The following is an 8758-nucleotide window of genomic DNA, read 5'->3' as shown; positions in this document are numbered from 1 at the left end:
CTGTTTCGGGACAAAATGGGTATAATTGTTGTCTAAACACTCCAAATTCATCCCGAACTCTTACAATTAGTTAAATGCATTGGATTGTCACACATTTTGACATTTGAAACACAAACAAAGCTGTTTTCTGCTTCGAATTAATGTTTTCTCGGTTTTAGCCTGTTTTCTCGTTTTAAGCCTATTTTGGAACAAAATAGGTATAAGTGTTGTCTAAACACTCCAAATTAAACCCGAATTCTTATAATTAGTCAAATGCATTAGATTGTTGCATATTTTCACCCTATAAAGAGTAACATAGCTGTTTACTGCTTTAAATCAATGTTTTCTCGGTTTTAGCCTGTTTTGGGACAAAATGGGTATAATTGTTGTCTAAACACTCCAAATTCCTCCCGAACTCTTACAATTAGTTAACTGCACTGGATTGTCACACATTTTGACACTAAAAACACAAACAAAGCTGGTTACTGCTTCGAATTAATGTTTTATCGGTGTTAGCCTGTTTTCTCGTTTTATGCCTATTTTGGAACAAAATAGGTATAAGTGTTGTCTAAACACTCCAAATTCAACCCGAACTCTTATAATTAGTCAAATGCATTGGATTGTTACATATTTTGACCCTAGAAAGAGTAACATAGCAGTTTACTGCTTTAAAGCAATGTTTTTTCGGTTTTAGCCTGGTTTCGGGACAAAATGGGTATAATTGTTGTCTAAACACTCCAAATTCCTCCCGAACTCTGACAATTAGTTCAATGCATTGGATTGTCACACATTTTGACACTAGAAACACAAACAGCTTTTTACTGCTTTTAATCAATGTTTTCGCGGTTTTAGCCTGTTTTCTCGTTTTAAGCCTATTTTGGAACAAAATAGGTATAAGTGTTGTCTAAACACTCCAAATTAAACACCAACTCTTATAACTAGTCAAACGCATTAGATTGTTACATATTTTCTCCCTAGAAACAGTAACATAGCTGTTTACTGCTTTAAATCAATGTTTTCTCGGTTTTAGCCTGGTTTGGGACAAAATGGGTATAGTTGTTGTCTAAACACTCCAAATTCCTCCCGAACTCTTACAATTAGTTAACTGCACTGGATTGTCACACATTTTGACACAAAAAACACAAACAAAGCTGTTTACTGCTTCGAATTAATGTTTTCTCGGTGTTAGCATGTTTTCTCGTTTTATGCCTGTTTTGGAACAAAATAGGTATAAGTGTTGTCTAAACACTTCAAATTCAACCTGAACTCTTATAATTAGTCAAATGCATTGGATTGTTACATATTTTGACCCTAGAAAGAGTAACATAGAAGTTTACTGCTTCAAATCAATGTATTTTCGGGTTTAGCGATTTCGGGCAAAATGGGTATAATTGTTGTCTAAACACTCCAAATTCATCCTGAACTCTTACAATTAGTTAAATGCATTGGATTGTCACACATTTTGACACTAGAAACAAAAACAAAGCTGTTTTCTGCTTCGAATTAATGTTTTCTCGGTTTTAGCCTGTTTTTTCGTTTTAAGCCTATTTTGGAACAAAATAGGTATAAGTGTTGTCTAAACACTCCAAATTAAACTCTAACTCTTATAATTAGTCAAACACATTAGATTGTTACATATTTAAAACCTAGAAAGAGTAACATAGCTGTTTACTGCTTTAAATCAATGTTTTCTCGGTTTTAGCCTGTTTTGGGACAAAATGGGTATAATTGTTGTCTAAACACTCCAAATTCCTCCCGAACTCTTACAATTAGTTAACTGCACTGGATTGTCACACATTTTGACACTAAAAACAAAAACAAAGCTGGTTACTGCTTCGAATTAATGTTTTATCGGTGTTAGCCTGTTTTCTCGTTTTATGCCTGTTTTGGAACAAAATAGGTATAAGTGTTGTATAAACACTCCAAATTCAACCCGAACTCTTATAATTAGTCAAATGCATTGGATTGTTACATATTTTGACCCTAGAAAGAGTAACATAGCAGTTTACTGCTTTAAATCAATGTTTTTTCGGGTTAAGCCTGTTTCGGGACAAAATGGGTATAATTGTTGTCTAAACACTCCAAATTCATCCCGAACTCTTACAATTAGTTAAATGCATTGGATTGTCACACATTTTGACATTAGAAACACAAACAAAGCTGTTTTCTGCTTCGAATTAATGTTTTCTCGGTTTTAGCCTGTTTTCTCGTTTTAAGCCTATTTTGGAACAAAATAGGTATAAGTGTTGTCTAAACACTCCAAATTAAACTCGAACTCTTATAATTAGTGAACCTCATTAGATTGTTACATATTTTCACCCTAGAAAGAGAAACAGCTATCTGTTTACTGCTTTAAATCAATGTTTTCTCGGTTTTAGCCTGTTTTGGGACAAAATGGGTATAATTGTTGTCTAAACACTCCAAATTCCTCCCGAACTCTTACAATTAGTTAACTGCACTGGATTGTCACACATTTTGACACTAAAAACACAAACAAAGCTGGTTACTGCTTCGAATTAATGTTTTATCGGTGTTAGCTTGTTTTCTCGTTTTATGCCTCTTTTGGAACAAAATAGGTATAAGTGTTGTCTAAACACTCCAAATTCAACCTGAACTCTTATAATTAGTCAAATGCATTGGATTGCTACATATTTTGACCCTAGAAATAGTAACATAGCAGTTTACTGCTTTAAAGCAATGTTTTTTCGGGTTAAGCCTGTTTCGGGACAAAATGGGTATAATTGTTGTCTAAACACTCCAAATTCCTCCCGAACTCTGACAATTAGTTAAATGCATTGGATTGTCACACATTTTGACACTAGAAACACAAACAAGCTTTTTACTGCTTTTAATCAATGTTTTCGCGGTTTTAGCCTGTTTTCTCGTTTTAAGCCTATTTTGGAACAAAATAGGTATAAGTGTTGTCTAAACACTCCAAATTAAACCCGAATTCTTATAATTAGTCAAATGCATTAGATTGTTACATATTTTCACCCTAGAAAGAGTAGCATAGCTGTTTACTGCTTTAAATCAATGTTTTCTCGGTTTTAGCCTGTTTTGGGACAAAATGGGTATAATTAATGTCTAAACACTCCAAATTCCTCCCGAACTCTTACAATTAGTTAACTGCACTGGATTGTCACACATTTTGACACAAAAAACACAAAAAAGATGGTTACTGCTTCGAATTAATGTTTTATCGGTGTTAGCCTGTTTTCTCGTTTTATGCCTGTTTTGGAACAAAATAGGTATAAGTGTTATCTAAACACTCCAAATTCAACCCGAACTCTTATAATTAGTCAAATACATTGGATTGCTACATATTTTGACCCTAGAAAGAGTAACATAGTAGTTTACTGCTTTAAAGCAATGTTTTTTCGGGTTAAGCCTGTTTCGGGACAAAATGGGTATAATTGTTGTCTAAACACTCCAAATTCCTCCCGAACTCTGACAATTAGTTAAATGCATTGGATTGTCACACTTTTTGACACTAGAAACACAAACAAGCTTTTTACTGCTTTTAATCAATGTTTTCGCGGTTTTAGCCTGTTTTCTCGTTTTAAGCCTATTTTGGAACAAAATAGGTATAAGTGTTGTCTAAACACTCCAAATTAAACACCAACTCTTATAACTAGTCAAACACATTAGATTGTTACATATTTTCTCCCTAGAAACAGTAACATAGCGGTTTACTGCTTTAAATCAATGTTTTCTCGGTTTTAGCCTGGTGTGGGACAAAATGGGTATAGTTGTTGTCTAAACACTCCAAATTCCTCCCGAACTCTTACAATTAGTTAACTGCACTGGATTGTCACACATTTTGACACTAAAAACACAAACAAAGCTGGTTACTGCTTCGAATTAATGTTTTATCGGTGTTAGCTTGTTTTCTCGTTTTATGCCTCTTTTGGAACAAAATAGGTATAAGTGTTGTCTAAACACTCCAAATTCAACCTGAACTCTTATAATTAGTCAAATGCATTGGATTGCTACATATTTTGACCCTAGAAATAGTAACATAGCAGTTTACTGCTTTAAAGCAATGTTTTTTCGGGTTAAGCCTGTTTCGGGACAAAATGGGTATAATTGTTGTCTAAACACTCCAAATTCCTCCCGAACTCTGACAATTAGTTAAATGCATTGGATTGTCACACATTTTGACACTAGAAACACAAACAAGCTTTTTACTGCTTTTAATCAATGTTTTCGCGGTTTTAGCCTGTTTTCTCGTTTTAAGCCTATTTTGGAACAAAATAGGTATAAGTGTTGTCTAAACACTCCAAATTAAACCCGAATTCTTATAATTAGTCAAATGCATTAGATTGTTACATATTTTCACCCTAGAAAGAGTAGCATAGCTGTTTACTGCTTTAAATCAATGTTTTCTCGGTTTTAGCCTGTTTTGGGACAAAATGGGTATAATTAATGTCTAAACACTCCAAATTCCTCCCGAACTCTTACAATTAGTTAACTGCACTGGATTGTCACACATTTTGACACAAAAAACACAAAAAAAGATGGTTACTGCTTCGAATTAATGTTTTATCGGTGTTAGCCTGTTTTCTCGTTTTATGCCTGTTTTGGAACAAAATAGGTATAAGTGTTATCTAAACACTCCAAATTCAACCCGAACTCTTATAATTAGTCAAATACATTGGATTGCTACATATTTTGACCCTAGAAAGAGTAACATAGCAGTTTACTGCTTTAAAGCAATGTTTTTTCGGGTTAAGCCTGTTTCGGGACAAAATGGGTATAATTGTTGTCTAAACACTCCAAATTCCTCCCGAACTCTGACAATTAGTTAAATGCATTGGATTGTCACACTTTTTGACACTAGAAACACAAACAAGCTTTTTACTGCTTTTAATCAATGTTTTCGCGGTTTTAGCCTGTTTTCTCGTTTTAAGCCTATTTTGGAACAAAATAGGTATAAGTGTTGTCTAAACACTCCAAATTAAACACCAACTCTTATAACTAGTCAAACACATTAGATTGTTACATATTTTCTCCCTAGAAACAGTAACATAGCGGTTTACTGCTTTAAATCAATGTTTTCTCGGTTTTAGCCTGGTGTGGGACAAAATGGGTATAGTTGTTGTCTAAACACTCCAAATTCCTCCCGAACTCTTACAATTAGTTAACTGCACTGGATTGTCACAAATTTTGACACAAAAAAACACAAACAAAGCTGGTTACTGCTTCGAATTAATGTTTTCTCGGTGTTAGCATGTGTTCTCGTTTTATGCCTGTTTTGGAACAAAATAGGTATAATTGTTGTCTAAACGCTCAAAATTCAACCCAAACTCTTATAATTAGTCAAATGCATTGGATTGTTACATATTTTGACCCTAGAAAGAGTAACATAGCAGTTTACTGCTTTAAATCAATGTTTTTTCGGGTTTAGCCTGTTTCGGGACAAAATGGGTATACTTGTTGTCTAAACACTCCAAATTCATCCCGAACTCTTACAATTAGTCAAATGCATTGGTTTGTCACACATTTTGACACTAGAAATACAAACAAAGCTGTTTATTGCTTCGAATTAATGTTTTCTCGGTTTTAGCTTGTTTTCTCGTTTTAAGCCTATTTTGGAACAAAATAGGTATAAGTGTTGTCTAAACACTCCAAATTAAACTCGAACTCTTATAATTAGTGAAACGCATTAGATTGTTACATATTTTCACCCTAGAAAGAGAAACAGCTATCTGTTTACTGCTTTAAATCAATGTTTTCTCGGTTTTAGCCTGTTTTGGGACAAAATGGGTATAATTGTTGTCTAAACACTCCAAATTCCTCCCGAACTCTTACAACTAGTTAACTGCACTGGATTGTCACACATTTTGACACTAAAAACAAAAACAAAGCTGGTTACTGCTTCGAATTAATGTTTTATCGGTGTTAGCCTGTTTTCTCGTTTTATGCTTGTTTTGGAACAAAATAGGTATAAGTGTTGTCTAAACACTCCAAATTCAACCCGAACTCTTATAATTAGTCAAATGCATTGGATTGTTACATATTTTGACCCTAGAAAGAGTAACATAGCAGTTTACTGCTTTAAATCAATGTTTTTTCGGGTTAAGCCTGTTTCGGGACAAAATGGGTATAATTGTTGTCTAAACACTCCAAATTCATCCCGAACTCTTACAATTAGTTAAATGCATTGGATTGTCACACATTTTGACATTAGAAACACAAACAAAGCTGTTTTCTGCTTCGAATTAATGTTTTCACGGTTTTAGCCTGTTTTCTCGTTTTAAGCCTATTTTGGAACAAAATAAGTATAAGTGTTGTCTAAACACTCCAAATTAAACCCAAATTCTTATAATTAGTCAAATGCATTAGATTGTTGTATATTTTCACCCTATAAAGAGTAACATAGCTGTTTACTGCTTTAAATCAATGTTTTCTCGGTTTTAGCCTGTTTTGGGACAAAATGGGTATAATTGTTGTCTAAACACTCCAAATTCCTCCCGAACTCTTACAATTAGTTAACTGCACTGGATTGTCACACATTTTGACACTAAAAACACAAACAAAGCTGGTTACTGCTTCGAATTAATGTTTTATCGGTGTTAGCCTGTTTTCTCGTTTTATGCCTATTTTGGAACAAAATAGGTATAAGTGTTGTCTAAACACTCCAAATTCAACCTGAACTCTTATAATTAGTCAAATGCATTGGATTGTTACATATTTTGACCCTAGAAAGAGTAACATAGCAGTTTACTGCTTTAAAGCAATGTTTTTTCGGTTTTAGCCTGGTTTGGGACAAAATGGGTATAATTGTTGTCTAAACACTCCAAATTCATCCCGAACTCTGACAATTAGTTCAATGCATTGGATTGTCACACATTTTGACACTAGAAACACAAACAGCTTTTTACTGCTTTTAATCAATGTTTTCGCGGTTTTAGCCTGTTTTCTCGTTTTAAGCCTATTTTTGAACAAAATAGGTATAAGTGTTGTCTAAACACTCCAAATTAAACAGCAACTCTTATAACTAGTCAAACGCATTAGATTGTTACATATTTTCTCCCTAGAAACAGTAACATAGCTGTTTACTGCTTTAAATCAATGTTTTCTCGGTTTTAGCCTGGTTTGGGACAAAATGGGTATAGTTGTTGTCTAAACACTCCAAATTCTTCCCGAACTCTTACAATTAGTTAACTGCACTGGATTGTCACACATTTTGACACAAAAAACACAAACAAAGCTGTTTACTGCTTCGAATTAATGTTTTCTCGGTGTTAGCATGTTTTCTCGTTTTATGCCTGTTTTGGAACAAAATAGGTATAAGTGTTGTCTAAACACTTCAAATTCAACCTGAACTCTTATAATTAGTCAAATGCATTGGATTGTTACATATTTTGACCCTAGAAAGAGTAACATAGAAGTTTACTGCTTCAAATCAATGTATTGTCGGGTTTAGCGATTTCGGGCAAAATGGGTATAATTGTTGTCTAAACACTCCAAATTCATCCTGAACTCTTACAATTAGTTAAATGCATTGGATTGTCACACATTTTGACACTAGAAACAAAAACAAAGCTGTTTTCTGCTTCGAATTAATGTTTTCTCGGTTTTAGCCTGTTTTCTCGTTTTAAGCCTATTTTGGAACAAAATAGGTATAAGTGTTGTCTAAACACTCCAAATTAAACTCTAACTCTTATAATTAGTCAAACACATTAGATTTTTACATATTTAAAACCTAGAAAGAGTAACATAGCTGTTTACTGCTTTAAATCAATGTTTTCTCGGTTTTAGCCTGTTTTAGGACAAAATGGGTATAATTCTTGTCTAAACACTCCAAATTCCTCCCGAACTCTTACAATTAGTTAACTGCACTGGATTGTCACACATTTTGACACTAAAAACAAAAACAAAGCTGGTTACTGCTTCGAATTAATGTTTTATCGGTGTTAGCCTGTTTTCTCGTTTTATGCCTGTTTTGGAACAAAATAGGTATAAGTGTTGTCTAAACACACCAAATTCAACCCGAACTCTTATAATTAGTCAAATGCATTGGATTGTTACATATTTTGACCCTAGAAAGAGTAACATAGCAGTTTACTGCTTTAAATCAATGTTTTTTCGGGTTAAGCCTGTTTCGGGACAAAATGGGTATAATTGTTGTCTAAACACTCCAAATTCATCCCGAACTCTTACAATTAGTTAAATGCATTGGATTGTCACACATTTTGACATTAGAAACACAAACAAAGCTGTTTTCTGCTTCGAATTAATGTTTTCTCGGTTTTAGCCTGTTTTCTCGTTTTAAGCCTATTTTGGAACAAAATAGGTATAAGTGTTGTCTAAACACTCCAAATTAAACCCGAATTCTTATAATTAGTCAAATGCATTAGATTGTTGTATATTTTCACCCTATAAAGAGTAACATAGCTGTTTACTGCTTTAAATCAATGTTTTCTCGGTTTTAGCCTGTTTTGGGACAAAATGGGTATAATTGTTGTCTAAACACTCCAAATTCCTCCCGAACTCTTACAATTAGTTAACTGCACTGGATTGTCACACATTTTGACACTAAAAACACAAACAAAGCTGGTTACTGCTTCGAATTAATGTTTTATCGGTGTTAGCCTGTTTTCTCGTTTTATGCCTATTTTGGAACAAAATAGGTATAAGTGTTGTCTAAACACTCCAAATTCAACCCGAACTCTTATAATTAGACAAATGCATTGGATTGTTACATATTTTGACCCTAGAAAGAGTAACATAGCAGTTTACTGCTTTAAAGCAATGTTTTTTCGGTTTTAGCCTG

The sequence above is a fragment of the Camelina sativa genome, chromosome 7 (genome assembly GCF_030686135.1).
Source record: "Camelina sativa cultivar CO46 ecotype springtype chromosome 7, ASM3068613v1".
Classification (NCBI taxonomy): Eukaryota; Viridiplantae; Streptophyta; class Magnoliopsida; order Brassicales; family Brassicaceae; genus Camelina; species Camelina sativa.
Note: the sequence above shows the minus strand (reverse complement) of the source record.